The 16,934-nt window shown below is 36.3% G+C and overlaps 1 protein-coding gene across 1 annotated transcript in view; it reads right to left on the reverse strand.

Moving 5' to 3' along the window:
* The window catches only part of SEMA3D (semaphorin 3D), a 230,541-nt gene that overhangs the window by 181,341 nt on the left and 32,266 nt on the right, over positions 1-16,934 (reverse strand). Inside the window, exon 2 of the mRNA XM_027539842.1 lies at positions 14,106-14,200. The gene's annotated coding sequence lies outside the window, so the exon portion shown is untranslated. The remainder of the gene's footprint in view (positions 1-14,105; positions 14,201-16,934) is intronic.

Below are 16,934 nucleotides of genomic sequence, written 5' to 3' on the forward strand. Positions count from 1 at the left end.
TAAAAAATCCATGTGGAACAGGTAATGAAGATGACAGTGTTCAATTTGTTTCCAAGGTTTGAGAAGTTGTGCAGTGCCCAACACACACATACATACACACACACCCCCATCAATAAGTGATTGTGGTTATTAAGAATAAAACTATTAATTTTATTTTTTCTTTCAATTTAGGCTGTCAGAACATAAATACTTGTTAAGTGGCTTGTGTTAGTCAGTCGTGTCCGACTCTTTTTGACCCCATGGACTGTAGCCTGCCAGGCTCCTCTGTCCATGGAATTCTCCAGGCAAGAACACTGGAGGGGATTGCCATTGCCATCTCCAGGGGATCCTCCTGACCCAGGGATTGAACTCAGTCTCCTATTCTGAGGGCAGATTCTTTACTGTCTGAGTCACTGGAACTAATAAGCTGTATGACTGCGACTAATAAACAGAACTCTTGCTTTTTGTTTATTTGTTGGCCTAATGATGCCATGGAAATGTTACTGAGCCAAGGTACTATGAACTGAAAATCTTTGGAAATTTTCGTTCTAAATGCTTTTCTAGGAAATTTAAAAATGTATCACTACAAGTAGCATCACCCACCAAGTTATATCTGCAGAAAGAATTTGCTAATACAACATAGAAGTCAATTTACTGCTTGACTCTTCAAGCTTTATTTTAGTATCTCCTTCATTCTTCTGCATTTTCTAGCTCTTGCCAGATTTGTAGCCAGAAGATTATAGTCAATGAAGCTTTTCTATGTTGTTGTTTTCAAGTTTATGTCTAAGTTCACCAGGTAGATAGTAGCCTGGTATAACAGAGTCCTTATTGTGGTACCAAAATGAAGCCCCGCTGGAGACAATCCAAAGCTGACTTTCTTCACACTGACTTCCCTTCATGGTGACAGTGTTATTTTGTTTGTTTGTTTGTTTCCTGTTGAGTTCCTTTCATTGTAAATGTAAGATACTATAAAATTTCAAAACAATGTTTCCAGTGTCTTAAAAAATAATTTAACCAAGTTATATACTGAAAAATTTAATATCAACTTGAACTTCCTTCAATTGCCAAGCAATACAAATGTTTAAATAGCACTGTTGCAATGAACACTGGGATGCATGTATTCTTTCCGATCGTATTTCTCTCCACATAATGCCTAGGAATGGGACTGCTAGATTATATGGTATCTCGGTTTTTTGCTTTTTAAGAAATCTCCATCGCAGTGCTATTTGCAATAGCCAAGACATGGAAGCAACCTAAACATCTGTCAACAGATGAATGGATGAAGATGTGGTACATACATACAATGCGAGATTACTCAGCCATAAAAAGAATGAAATAAAGTCATTTGCAGCAGCATGGATGGACTTAGAGATTAACATACTAAGTCAGAAAGTCAAATATCATATGATATTGCTTCAAACTGGAAGTTTTTTAAAAAATGATACAAATGAACTGATTAACAAAACAAAATCAGACTCACTGACTTAGAGAATGAGCGTACAGTTACCAGAGAGGAGAGGTAGCAGCAGGGGATAAATTGGGGGTCTGGAACTGACACGCACACACTGCTATATTTAAAATAGATAACCAACAAGGGCCTAGTGTATAGCACAGGAAACTCTGCTCAGTATTATGTAATAACCTAAATGGGGAAAGAATTTGAAAAAGAACAGATACAGTTACTTGTATAACTGAATCACTTTGCTACACACCTAAAACTAACATAGCATTGTTAATCAACTATACGCCAATATAAAATGAAAATAAATAGCACTATTAGCTACAATAAAGAAATAAACACACATTTAGGAAATTAGAAGTTCTCTAATATTATTGAGACTAAAAGGAAAGTCACATAAGTAAATTGCCACAGAAAGTCTACGTAAAAATTGAATACAGAAAATGCTTATTCACAAAGTTTGTTTATTTTCTCCTTCCCTCTCTTAGTTCAATATAGTCTGTCTCTTTTCCCTCCTTAATTTTTTACTTTGAAAATCTTCAATAAAACCAGGTAAATTTCTCTACATTTACACATATATAAACAATTTCTGGAAATCTTGTAATCCCAAACTAAAGCAAAACTGAGCAAAACAAACATACAAACAGAACCGTGTGATGTTCTTAACAAACAGTAATAGATCATTTTCAAAATCAACTCCAGGAAGTATACAGTTCTTCATCAGAAGATTTAACAATCAGAGTAGAACATATTACAATATTGAAATCGAGCTTTAAATCGAGCTCGAGCTTTAAAATTGAGCTTTATTATCGATTTGTGCATATGTGTGATGATCATTCAGGCATGCTGTTTTTAATTTAATTATTATATTTTATTTGAATATCATTATTTTCTACGGGTTTCTCAGGTGGCGCTAGTGGTAAAGAACCCGCATGCCAATGCAGGAAACATAAGAGACACAAGTTCGATCTCTGAGTCGGAAGGATCCTTGGAGGAGGGCATGGAAACCTACCCCAGTATTCTTGCCTGGAGAATCCATGGACAAAGGAGCCTGGTGGGCTACAGTCCATGGGGTCACAAAGAGGCAGACATGACTGAATGATTAAGCACACCTTCTTTTTATATCTTCAAAGCATCTTATATAATGCTTTTTGCATTAATATTTCATATTCAGTTATATTGAATTGAAGGTACTAGGCTATCTTGAGGTTTCATGATACACTTTTCTTAAAAGATGTTGCTGCTGCTGCTGCTAAGTCACTTCAGCCTACCAGGTTCCTTGGTCCATGGGATTTTCTAGGCAAGATACTGGAGTGGCTTGCCATTGCCTTCTCCATAAAAGATGCTAAATAACTTGTAATTCAAATTATAAACTGACAAATTTTGGCACCTCTGTAAAAAGAATCAAATTTTCTAGCTCACTTGGATTAAAACAATGAAAATGTCCAGAAAACTAAAATGCAAAATAAATCCATTACAAATATGTCCCAAATGGTTTTATTTACTTCCTAATTATATTGTTAGGTAAGATGTTAGGCATGAGCAACAAGGGGTGGCCTAGCCAAAATGGATTCAAGCTGACCTCTAAACCCCATCCCAGACACACCCAGGAGAGCTTACAGATATGCTACAAAAATAACCACAGAGCCTTTCCAACTCCTGCACATGTACCCTAGGCACACAGTGGATGCAAACTACAAGCGCTTCCTCAAGTAACCTTAGGAAGCTAGGAGTCCATTAAGGGTTCATAAATATTCTACACATAAATACATCTGATTATAGCATACTGAATTATGGGAAGACATACACAACGGAGCCTGTTGTTATATAACTTGCAGCTGTCCATTTGCATCTCCTTTCTTGATTGGTGGTGGGTGCAAGCCCTATTTTGCTCAGGGCACAACCAAAAGGAAAAGATGGGAAGTATAAAAAGGAGGAAGTCAAGAGGGACTGGGAGAACTACTCCTTTGGGGTCAGACTGCTCCCATGTCTTAGAAGCGTCTGTTTAATAAAAGATGTATCTGCCTGAGATGTTAACTGAGCTGTAACTAGTCTGTTTTGGCTTTTTTTAATTCTTTGTAGCCAAAGATGGAGAAGCTCTATACAGTCAGCAAAAACAAGACCAGAAGCAGACTGTGGCTCAAATCAGTTCAGTTCAGTTCAGTCGCTCAATCGTGTCTGACTCTTTGTGACCCCATGGACTGCAGCACACCAGGCCTCCCTACCAATCACCAATAATGAATTCCTTATTGCAAAATTCTGACTTAAATTGAAGAAAGTAGGGAAAACCACTAGATCATTCAGGTATGACCTAAGTCAAGTCCCTTAAGATTATACAGTGGCAGTGACAAATAGATTCAAGGGATTAGATCTGACAGAGTGCCTGAAGAACTGTGGACAGAGGTTTGCAACATTGTACAGGAGGCAGTAATCAAGACTATCTCCAAGAAAAAGAAATAAAAAAGGCAAAATGATTGTCTTAGGAGGCCTTACAAATAGCTGAGAAAAGAAGAGAAGCAAAAGGCAAACAAGAAAAGGAAAGATATACTCACTTGAATGCAGAGTTTCAAAGAATAGCAAGGAGAGATAAGAAAGCCTTCCTCAGTGATCAGTGCAAAGAAACAGAGGAAAACAATATAAAGGAAAGACTGCTGCTGCTGCTAAGTCACTTCAGTCGTGTCCGACTCTGTGTGACCCCATAGACAGCAGCCCACCAGGCTCCCCCATCCCTGGGATTTTCCAGGCAAGAGTACTGGAGTGGGGTCCCATTGCCTTCTCTGAAAGGGAAAGACTAGAGATCTCTTAAAGAAAATTAGAGATACCAAGGGAACATTTCATGCAAAGTTGGGCTCAGTAAAGGACAGAAATGGCAATGGACCTAACAGAAGCAGAAGACATTAAGAAGAGGTTGCAAGAATACACAGAAGAACTGTACAAAAAAGATCATTGTGACCCAAATAATCATGATGGTGTGATCACTCACCTAAAGCCAGACATCTTGGAATGTGAAGTCAAGTGGGGCTTAGGAACCATCACCATGAACAAAGCTAGTGGGGGTGATGGAATTCCAGTTGAGCTATTTCAAATCCTAAAAGATGATGCTGTGAAAATGCTGCACTCAACATGACAGAAAATTTTGAAAACTCAGCAATGGCCACGGGACTGGAAAAGGTCAGTTTTCATTCCAATCCCAAAGAAAGGCAATGCTAAAGAATGCTTAAACTACCACACAAATGCACTCATCTCACAAGCTAGCAAAGTAATGCTCAAAATTCTCCAAGCCAGGATTCAACAGTTCATGAACCGTGAACTTCCAGATGTTCAAGCTGGATTTAAAAAAGGCAGAGGAACCAGAGATCAAATTGCCAACTTCCATTGGACCATCAAAAAAGCAAGAGAGTTCCAGAAAAACATCTACTTCTGCTTTATTGACTACACCAAAGCCTTTGACTGTGTGCATCACAACAAAGTGTGGAAAATTGTGAAAAGATGGGAATACCAGACCACCTGACCTGCCTCCTGAGAAATTTGTAGGCAGGTCAGGAAGCAACAGTTGGAACTGGACATGGAACAACAGATTGGTTCCAAACTGGGAAAGGAGTACGTCAAAGCTGTTAATTGTCACCACGCTTATTTAACTTATATACAGAGTACATCACGAGAAACGCTGGGCTGGAGGAAGCACAAGCTGGAATCAAGGGTTCCGGGAGAAATATCAATAACCTCAGATATGCAGATGACACCACCCTTATGGTAGAAAGTGAAGAAGAACTAAAGAGCCTCTTGATGAAAATGAAAGAGGAGTGTGAAAAAGTTGGCTTAAAATTCACCATTCAGAAAACTAAAGATCATGGTATCCAGTCTCATCACTTCATGACAAATATATGGGGAAACAGTGGAAACAGTGTCAGACTTTATTTTTCTGGGCTCCAAAATCACTGCAGATGGTGACTGCAGCCATGAAATTAAAAGACACTTGCTCCTTGGAAAAGAAGCTATGACCAACCTAGACAGCATACTAAAAAGCAGAGAGATTAGTTTGCTGGCAAAGATCCGTCTAGTCAAAGCTATGGTTTTTCCAGTAGTCATGTATGGATGTGAGAGTTGGACTATAAAGAAAGCTGAGTGCTGCAGAATTGATGCTTTTGAACTGTGGTGTTGGAGAAGACTCTTGAGAGTCCCTTGGACTGCAAGGAGATCCAACCAGTCCATCCTAAAGGAGATCAGTCCTGAATATTCACTGGAAGGACTGATGCTGAAGCTGAAACCCCAATCCTTTGACCACCTGATGAGAAGAACTGACTCATTGGAAAAGATTCTGAGACTGGGAAAGATTGAAGGCAGGAGGAGAAGGGGACAAAAAAGGATGAGATGGTTAGATGGCATTACCGACTCTATGCACATGAGTTTGAGTGAACTCCGGGAGTTGGTGATGGACAGGGAGGCCTGGCTCGCTGAAGTCCATGGGGTCGCAAAGAGTCGAATATGACTGAGGGACTGAACTTAACTGAACTGAACTGGTCTGTTGTTTTAAATCCTTTAGTCCATCGTTCCAAATTTTTGTCGTGATGCGACAAAAACTGAGGGAGAGAAATAAAACAACCTGACAATATCAAACGTGCAGTATGGATGGTTGCTGTGGTCTGATAATAATGTATAGGAAAATATCATCACCCTAAAATTTCCTGCTTCCCTCACTTTGATCTCTTTCTTGTTACATTTTATGTTTTATTTTACATCTACACTTATTTGTAGCTACGTATTTGTTTACACAGAGAGGGTGCTTTTTAATCTTAGGTTTGATTATTTCAAACACCTGATGGACAAATTTTACTGAAACGTGCAAGTAAATACTGAGTGGATTGACCTCTTGCTGATTATTAAACTAAATCAAAGCTGCATATGGAAGGATAATTGCTAACCACAAGCAAATGACAGAGATTTCAACATTCACAACTAAATTTGATCTCAGATGAACAAATTAAATTTGGTAGTCAAAAGATACCTGTATTTTTGCCTAAAAAGAGGACCAGTAGTACAGTATGAGGACAACACAAACCTGTGTTGTGTTTGTGGAGAAGTCAAGTTGACAAGGATGAAAATGATCTCAGAAGTGTGTAAAAGTGTGTAAAAATGTCATACAGTAAAAAAAAAAAAATGAGAGCTATTGATGATACCTGGAAAACAGTGAAACAATAGAGCATTTACAGAGCTAATAATAATTTAATATTAAAAGAACATTTCTAAGATTAGGTACTAGTGATATGGCTTCAAATATACATTGATAGTCTTATTATGAAAGTAAGTTCTATAGAAAGTAAATCTTAGAAAACAGATACAAATATTGATTCAGGTGATAAACTGACCAAATACTTGTTACCCACATGGTAAATTCTGTTATTCTATAAGCCTAATTAAATAATAGAAAGCTCTATCATAGTTGTCAATCTTTTGCTATTGGTGCCCATGGAAATCAAATTCAAGTAGCCTCAGAAATTAAGACACTTGCACATGTTCATACTGGCATATTAACAGAAAGCTGTGACCCTGATTCTGAGACAGATAACTAATTATTGACAGGTAATTTCTAATCTTGATGATATTAAATGTTTGGTGATTAGTAGGAGCCAAAGCATCATAATGACTTTACATTCAAACTGTTTCAGTGAATAATACCAGTAGAATTATATGGCAGAGATTCAATCATCATTTGTATCCAAGATCTTTTTGAACTGACCATATCTATAAAGAATACTGCATGTGGTATGGCCATATATTACCCACAAACTGCTAGCTGTGGCAAAGAGTCATGCAGACACTCTCCTCTCCCTCTATCTACTCAGCCCAAGGAGGCCGTTCTCTCCTCCTCCTTTCCAGCACACAGTACTAAAGCTTGCTACTGAGCACCTGGACCCCTATCTCCCCTGTGCCTACTGAACTGAGAAATGTTCAGATGTTACAGACGCCCAAGTTCCAAACTCTCCCTATACTCCATTTTCTTAGGATATATAGTAATTAAAGCTCCCAATTAAAGTCAGATAGTAATAATTCATAGTGGCTGATAACATGTGCTGTAAACAGACTGTTAAATATTTTTTAACTTAAACTTTGTATTGTGTGTTAGAGTATAGCTAATTAACAATGTTGTGACAGTTTAAGTTAAATATTTTATTTAAAAAGAAAAAAAGATGGAACAAAACCCAGAAGGACTAATAGATGAGAGGGGATGGAAAGATAGGTACTCAAATCCTACTACCATGCGGGGGGTCTGCCACTTCTGTGCCAACACTGATCAGGCATTTACTTATTAACACTTTAGAAATAAACATGTACGAAATGCACTTGCCCAGTTTTTTTTTGTGCTTTTTATTGCAAATGAAGTAATGGTTGGGATGGCAATGGCTTGAAATACAGTAGTACAGATTGTTTCCCTGGTTATAGGAAAGTAGAAGTGCAGTATAAAGTGCACTTTATAAATGCACCAGAGAGAACTATAAAAGTGAATAAGCCCATTGATTAAAATATAACACAAAGTGATAACTTTAGGTTAGCCTCAAATAATAGATGGCCATAAAAAATAATTAGGTTTAAACACATAATCTGGAGAAAGAGTAAAATCTTTTTCAAGAAATACATACATCTGAAAGGAATTTAGCTAAAATTCACATTTACTTTAAAAACATACTTCATATTTTAAAATATAGCATAGCTTGTCTTTCTACTTATAAGGAATTATATAATGTTATTATTGGCAGCTCCCTTCATATTTTATCACACTGATTGCATTTCAAAAATGATGTAATAGTCTATGTTGCAAATGATTTTCCAAATTTTTGTTATAAAAATTTTTAAATATTTATAAAACCTAAAGTGTACAGCAACATCCACAGACTTACACTCAGATTCAATGATTAACAGTTTTCTATATTAGCTTTATCACATATCTACACATCCTGCCAATCCACCTGATTTTTTAAAAAGATGTTTTTAAATGTGTGATATTTGGCAAAACTAATACAATTATGTAAAGTTTAAAAATAAAATAAAATTAAAAAAAAAAAAAAAAGAATTCTAATTGACCTCAAATGTCACAGCTACCCAAAACCTTTCCTTGGAGGGTCTGTGTGCAATGAAAAGGCAGATTATAAGTTCTTCAAGGACTGCCTGGAGAATTTGCTGAAAAACTTTGCAGTAGTACCTCTCTAATTAAAAAGTGAGTTTTGTAAGAGAAATTCATGAAACAAATGGTATGGTGCTTGATTTATGGCTTTTCCATCAACATTGACCATGGAGCCTAATAGGAAAACAAACAAACAAACAAATAAAAACACCTACACTGATGGAAACTGATAAGGAAGCATCTGGTATGGTCTCTAGCAGAGAGGAGTTGATTGATGGAAAAAAAGAAAGGGAAAGAGGGAGAGTGGAAATATGGTTAGGGCTTTTCAAAACAGCTTTCAAAACAAAAAAGAATGGATCCCCAATTCAAGTCGCTTAGTTTCCAAAAGATAATACAGATGCATTTATGCCTCTCCAAAATATTCTATTTGACTTAACGTTTGGAGTGAAGTTTTGAATTTAACTTCAAGGAATATTTGAAAAACCTATTTTTGTTGATGTTTCTTCTCGTATATGTACACAATTGAAATAAATTGATCTTTTGACCAAAAAAAAAAAAAAAATAAATGTGAGATGAAGCTATCAATATACTTCACCTCTAAACACTTCAGCATGATAGAAATACTTTTAACTTCTCTTATAAGTTAAAAACATGTTGCTAAGAGATAATAATAACTAATAAAATATTTTTATTACTGCACACTAGATCACTAGGAGGTTAGTTAATTTGTCCATTAGAGCTCAGTAATCATGAGGTGATGGTGTTAATGTTAATCTCCCTGATGGGTCAACTAGTTATTTCTTTTCCATGGATACATATTAAATCTCTGGTAACACTTAGTCATACTGAAACCTAATATATTTTCAACAAGAGAGCAATAGATAAGAGTACATGAATCTTTAGTTATAGACAAATCAGTAAGCAGCCCCTACTGATGGTGTCAAAGACATTTTGCAAATGATTGTTTTATATATTTAGTGACTGTGAAACATTATTTGAAAGAGCATAAAAATATAATTGTAGCTTTTTTATCTTCTGCTACTGCTAAGTCACTTCAGTCGTGTCCGACTCTGTGCGACCCCATAGATGGCGGCCCACCAGGCTTCCCCGTCCCTGGGATTCTCCGGGTAAGAACACTGGAGTGGGTTGCCACTTCCTTCTCCAATGCATGAAAGTGAAAAGTGAAAGTGAAGTCGCTCAGTCGTGTCCGACTCTTAGCGACCCCACGGACTGCAGCCCTCTGTCCATGGGATTTTCCAGGCAAGAGTACTGGAGTGGTCTAGGTGTACCATATTTGCAGATATTAATGTTTTATTTTTTAAACTTTTTATTTTATATTAGAGTATATCTGATTAACAATGTTGTAATAGTTTCAGGTGGACAGACAAGGAACTCGGCCATACATATACATACATCCATTCTCCCTCCCATTCCCCTCCCATCCAGGCTGCCACATAACATTTAGCAGAATTTCCTATGTGGTACAGTAGGACCTTGTTGGTTATACATTTTAGATATTTTGATGCTTTATTGCTTTATTTTATTTTGATATTTATTTATAATGCAGGTTAGCTCTTTAATATTAATAGAATGCAAATTATTAAAGAGTCTGACATTAACAAAGTGGTTTTTGCATCTATCAGAGAACAAGTGACCAGTCTTTGATTTCTCATTTAAAAACTGAGGCATCTTAATCAACAATTTAATGCTGAGCTGTTGAAATCATGAGAGAACAATATGACTCATCACACATTTTACTTGATATGCTTTTAAGTTCAAATTTATTTGAATTTATTCAATCACATTGATTTTTCTTCTAAAGATTAGTAGTTTTGAATCAACTTCTCATATATAAAGTTTATATATATTAGCTTAGGAATGCTACATGTAGACAAAATAAGGTGTTACTATATTTATATCTCATACTATGCCATAAGATAAAGAAGTCTTAATACAGTAAAGCAGTCTCCAACTTTTATGTATTTCATAGAATGTTAGAACTTGATTCCACCACCTGAAAGAACAAGTGGATTTTCAAATGTAACAGAGTTCCAAAATTTTCTCTTAAGAAAATCAAGTCTCTCTTTAGTTCTTATGGTCTTGCTGGCATTCTAAATCAATATCAAAAAATTTTAAGATGTTTACCAACTTATCAGCAAACTCCATCTCTTCATGTGTTTGTTTAAATTTCCCTCCAAATATATCACTAATATACCACCCATATTCAATCAGTATAAATGATACATTCAAAAAGACAAGTATCAAAGGTTAAGAAATTGACATTTCTTTACTAAAGGGACAATCTGCCTACCCTGCAGATCATTAGCATAATAGGTACTATAAGAAAATAGTTATGCCATGTGGCTATATTATAGACTATAAAATATAAACTCTTCATGGAAATTCCCACATGAAATCCATAACAAAAAAGTAATGTTTCTAACACATTTTGTTTGAAAATAATGATGCTATTAACACTTGGCACTATGGTTCCCAAATGGAAGTGAGTCTGCATAATAGTTTACTTTCTTCTTTATAAAGATAAACACAGTAAGTCACTGTGCTGAGAGGCTGGCATGCTTCAGGAATAAATGCCATTTTGAGATATAGAAAGCCTCATTATCCCTGACACAAGCCTACTTTGTAAGTCAGATATTTTTAAAGATCTGGGTTTTGATTTTTTTTTCTCCATTTTATGAAGCTTTTGGTGGTTCAGACCAAATAATCCGTATTTATTTGGTAATAATAAATAATCTGCCTGCAGAAAAAAATAATAAATAATCTACCTGCAATGTAGAAGACCTAGGTTCAATCCCTGGGTCGGGAAGATCTCCTGCAGAAGGGAATGGCAACCCACTACAGTATTCTTGCCTGGAAAATCCCATGGACTGGCAGGCTACAGTCCATGTGGTTGCAGAGTCAGACGCGACTAAGCGACTAACACAATAAAATTTTATGAAATAAAGATTCATTTTTATTTGCTTAGATGGCTGAAATAAGTCAATACTAAAAATGTGGCAGTAAATAAATTATATCACTATCAAGCAAGGTAACAATTTTGAAGTTAATGTTGAAATACCAGGGTCTGTGTGTGTGTGTGTGTGTGCGTGCGTGCTCTGACACTTCAATCATGTCTGACTCTTTGCAACCCTATGGACTGTAGCCGTCAGGCTCCTCTGTCCATGGAATTCTCCAGGCAAGAATACTGTAGTGGGTTGCCATTCCCTTTTCCAGGGGATCTTCCTCTCTTAGGGATCAAACCTGCATCTTCCACATTGCAGGCAGATTCTTTACCATCTGAGCCACCAGGGAAGCCCAAAATAAATGAAAAGCATTAATTTATTGCTTTACATGTGTCATCAGTCTTTGGGGAAAATAAAAGAGAACAAAACAACAAAATATTTATATACTTTGGATATTTTCCCCCAACAATATTCTGTTCTCAATTTTTGCTTAAAAATCAGTGTGAGCACACTGATTTGCAATATCATTCAGAAATTTTTCTATTTTACTAAAAGCAGAAGCTCAGAATTCCTAGGTCTCTCATGAATTCCTTAATTAAACTTTTTCAACCATTCTCACTAACCACACCTATTGTGTCAAGCTTGGTTAACCACATCACTTATTCATCACAGCCACTGGTCTTTCCCTCCATGATCCTAATCCCTTGGTCCATTACCTCCTTCATGTACTCCTTTTCCTAGTAACACTAGACCCTAAAATTAACTAATAGTGACAATGACAACTCTTTCACCTGAAGATTTTGTAACCACTTATAAGCATATGAAGCAATTCAGGGGATTGTAACACTTACAGTTTCCATGACACCATCTCCAAGTACTCTGTTTCAGCAAGTCACAGAGGGATATTCAGGAGTCTAGATTAACCATGAAAACACTCCAGGTGGAAAGACTCTGAGGAGCCACTGACTGTAAAGTTGTTTCCCAAAAGCATAATACCAGATTCAAATTTTTCTCCAAGCTCTAATCCTTATCTGCTTTTACTACCTAATTCCTAGATTATTAAAATATTTCCCTAGCATATTTTCTTAGCCTCCCTCACATCAACTCTTCCTTCATACACAAACACATTCATACTATAGAAAGTTTTGACGAAACTCATTTGGCAGGAAGCCTTCTGTTGTTTCACATACAATTTTTTGAGGTTCTTCTCAATCCAACCCTAAACCTTATTTAGGATTTCTGTCTCACTATTCCTACACTTTGTGAATAAAATGCTGCTTTATTCTCAGTCATCATGTTTGGGAACCTCACTCTTGTTATATATGAGGACACAAGTGACAAGGTAAGTGGTTTGATGTGTCTGCACAATTCAACACTCTGAGAACAGGGTCTAGAATCACAGGTACAGCACTCTCCCCCTCACACCATCCTTGATGCCAGGACTTAAGGAACCATTGTGTGAGGGAAGGAAGGAAGTATGAAAGTCAGGGAAGAATGCAGTGAAGGAAGAAAGGATTAACAAGTACTGAAGAAACACAAACCATGATTTATACTGTAACTATTTCAGAGTCATGAGACCTTTCATGTCTTTCCCCAAAATATACAATTTATGGGTTAAAAACTGAACTAAATGTCATTTTCTTAAGTTCCACACAGTAGTCTCAAACAGAATATATAGCTTCATTCTCTGAGGAACTGATAAAACTAAATTTTCAAACCTAGTAAAATAATGCCAAGCTACTATTTGATTTGCCTAAAAATGACAAGGTAGGATATTAGATAAACATAAGGAAATAAGAGTATCTTTTCTAATGGAGGAGTGAAGGAAGTCAATTTGACTAAGAGATGGATGGTTTGTTGTCAGCACCAACTGGAAAATGGTGGGACAAAGAAGATGTTGAGTTAACTACGAAATGGAGAGAAAAAGGGAAATAAAACAAATTAATTAGATCATGAGGCAGGCAGGATGAGTAAAATAAAAACAGTAAAGAATGATATGTACAGACTTATAGTGAGAGCTAGAAGCAAGAAAATGAGAGTGAGAAGAGGAGAGAAATTGGGATTTTCACTCTGGAAAAAGGATAAGCTAGAAGAGAGCTGCAGGAGAGTAAGGGAGATGAAGCTGCGCTTGACTCTGCCTGTAGAGACAGGCATCATATCTCTAATGAGCACCTAAGGGAACAAGAAAACATCATCCTGGGTATGATGGGACCCTCCTAGACAGGACTGATGGGAGGACCGCAACTGGTGCTCAGATCCAGGCACCTCATTATCCAAAAGGTGCACAGAAGCTGGAAGGAGTTCAGAGACACGATGGAAGAGTGATTAAGATATAGAAAAAAAATGATTTATGATAAAAGATTAAAGCAGTAAACAAGCACTTCTTGGCAGAGCAACAAATGGATGGGCAAGGTAGCTATCTACAAACAGGCAAAGGATATAAATAATCTAGAGGAAAACCATTATTATTTAAGATGGTACCAAGGGGAGAGGTTCACAGAGAACAATCGCAAGAAGGCAGAAAAGAAGACAACCTTAAAATTAGGAAGGGAAGTATTAACATACAAATGACAAATCTCTTCACCTGATGTGGAGCGAGGCACGTCCCAGGAAACTGCTGCTATCAGTCTGTATGCATAAGATACAAACAACTTGACCACTCAGTTGGTTACCACGATTCTAGAAGACAAAGCAATCAACAGAATTAAAAAAAAAAAAAAATGAGAATCCTGTTAACAGTTCAAGCTCATTTTCAAAAGAACTGAAAAACTTAGTTTTATCCTCCATATTTTGTTCATACAAAGGTCTTTATTAATGGCTTGAAATGGTATATAATAATTCAGTAGTTTTCATAGGGGAATAAAATGGGATAATAAATCTTTTTAGTATGGCTTTCAGTGAGTCTATGTGTTGGTTTGCAATATGGTATTTTTAAAGATTAAACTGTAAATGAATCACTTGTATAATTAGACATGTGGGAAGACATAAAACCTTGAAATCACCAATCCTGTGGGAGTGAGATGACTCCTTACAGAGGAAAGCAAAGGATTTCCAGGTGGAACTTCACCCGTAATAACACATGCCAATGCATGTCCTTGCCACCCATCTGTGTTTTCCCTATGAACTGCACTGGAACAGCCATCCTATCACATGAAGAAATTGTGAACTACATACATGGTATTATTTTTGGATTATGATATTCAGATCAGCAAAGCATGTTACCTACCACCTTCAGACACTCAAATATTCATAAGGCTATGTGAAATTTTCTTTTATTAAATAAAACCTTAAATGAAGATGTCAATATTTTAAGAAAACTTCTGATGCTAGAGAGAAAACTGTATAAATAAATGAAATCCTTATGTAAGGATTTCTAGTCATATTCGCCTTTCATTTTTATTTACATTGGTATGTGCTTGACAAACTTTCATCTCTGTGCTTTGAAAGCCAATATAATAATAATTTGTACCTGTTGTATGGCAATTTCCAAATTATAAAATATGTGCGTGCTTTTTGTCTCACTTGAATCTCCCCTTTGGAGTTAAGTATTATTAATCCTTCACTTGACAAATAAAGCTGAGAGTAAGAAGAAATATTGTAGAAGCTAAAGTCAGGTTGACAAGAAGAACCACCAATGGCAAAGACTTGAATCTTCTGACTGTATGCCCTGTGATCTTTTCACTGCCCTGGATTTCTTATATAATTCGTGTCCTCAATCATAGCACCAGTAAGCACTTAGAGCTCACTTAAGAGTGATTACTATGTAAAGCCAGGTCCTCATCATGAGCTTCTTGCAAATCATTAAAGTATGATTCTTATGAGAGGAATGAAGGAAGCAGATAAAGTAGATCAGGTTAAAAAAAGAAATAAAAAAACTTAGTTGCTGAAGTTTCCAGAATGTGTAGCCATTGGTTTTCGCAGAATGACATGGCGTAGTTGATTAAAATACAACTCCTTCCACAGTAAAAAAGACAGTGGAAGGTTTGGGTAAATTGAAGCATTCAGAACAAGAGGATATTCTGAAGTGAACTGGGGTGGAGAGAAAACAATATGGTAGACACATACTAGGCTAGTGAGGTGAAACGTGAAGAAGAAAAATGTAGAAAATGAGAGGAAACTCTGTAGAGTTTCCAGGAACAGAAAAGCAAGCATATGTACAAAAAGAAATTTGGCAGCTTCATTCCAAATGCACCAAGGAGCAATCTGCAGAACAGAAGATTCCAGTAGCTTAAAGGAAATACACTCAGCAGAGACAAACATCATCTTGGAACTGAATGAAAGGAAAATAACATTCAAAAGCTCAGACTCCTTGGAAGACAGAAGTAAAAGAATGGAGTTAGTAACTGAATGTCACAGGGCAAGGAGGCCAAGGACATCCCCAGCAGTGAGTCAGTGACCTGGGAGAACAGAGATGCAGTAAGAAATGCAGGAGCACACAAGGGAACACATTACATTCTAAAATGTTGATCTACATTTTGAAGGAAAGGGGGATATTCCTTAAAGAAATGAGTAGGACTGTAAAATATATAGAGAATAAAGGAAAGGAAAAAAAGAGGCAGCTTTTGAAAGTGCATCTCTGATAAAACGAGGATACTTGTGCAGCTCTGGAGAGCCTGAGCTCTGAAATCAAACCACCTGGGTCCACGTCCCATTCTTCATACTTTATGGGTGGGAACTTGGGCTATGTAATCTATGTCTCAGTTTCCTTATCTGTGTCAAGTAGAAAATATCACTCACCACACAACAGAATCATAATTTAGTAAGAAAATTCTTGCCAAGCAAAGAACATAGTGCTTGTGAGAAAGTGAACAGTAAAACAAAGCTAAATTTCTAAAAATTCATGAAAGTATATTTATCAAACTTGAAAAATAAGAAACCGAATCTGAAAAAAAGCAGACTTTAAAAATAGTCACAGGATAGAAAACTAAATATAGAAAGAATCAAATATCCAGCAGAAAGGATATTAAGGAGAGTAAGAAAGATTAAGATAATTTAGGGCTGCATTTTTTAAAGTAATGAAAAAATAAGAGATGTTACTTAAAATTTATCTGATCCAAGACAATTTTCTATGAAAAAATGTAAATTCATGGAAAATGGGCAAAGAATCCCATTATTTTTGAAAGATCCGATTCAGAAATCCAGCTTCAATCACTCAAAGAGGGGCCCTTTTTCTCATTCCCAGAATTGCCTTCAACTAGCCAAGTGTTTCAATCCTGATTCAAGTAAATAATCAAGCATTTCATGTCTGAATGCCTTTTCAAAAATAGTAGGAAGGAAAAAAAAAAGTACTGCCTATCTTCCAAGTATAAATTGAAATGAGCAAAGTCACAGATGCCTTTTCTAACAAAGAAGCCTTGAATTTGCACTGTAAGTTACAAATGATTATTTTTTAAATGGAATCATCAATAATAGT

The sequence above is a fragment of the Bos indicus x Bos taurus genome, chromosome 4 (genome assembly GCF_003369695.1).
Source record: "Bos indicus x Bos taurus breed Angus x Brahman F1 hybrid chromosome 4, Bos_hybrid_MaternalHap_v2.0, whole genome shotgun sequence".
NCBI classification, from domain to species: Eukaryota; Metazoa; Chordata; class Mammalia; order Artiodactyla; family Bovidae; genus Bos; species Bos indicus x Bos taurus.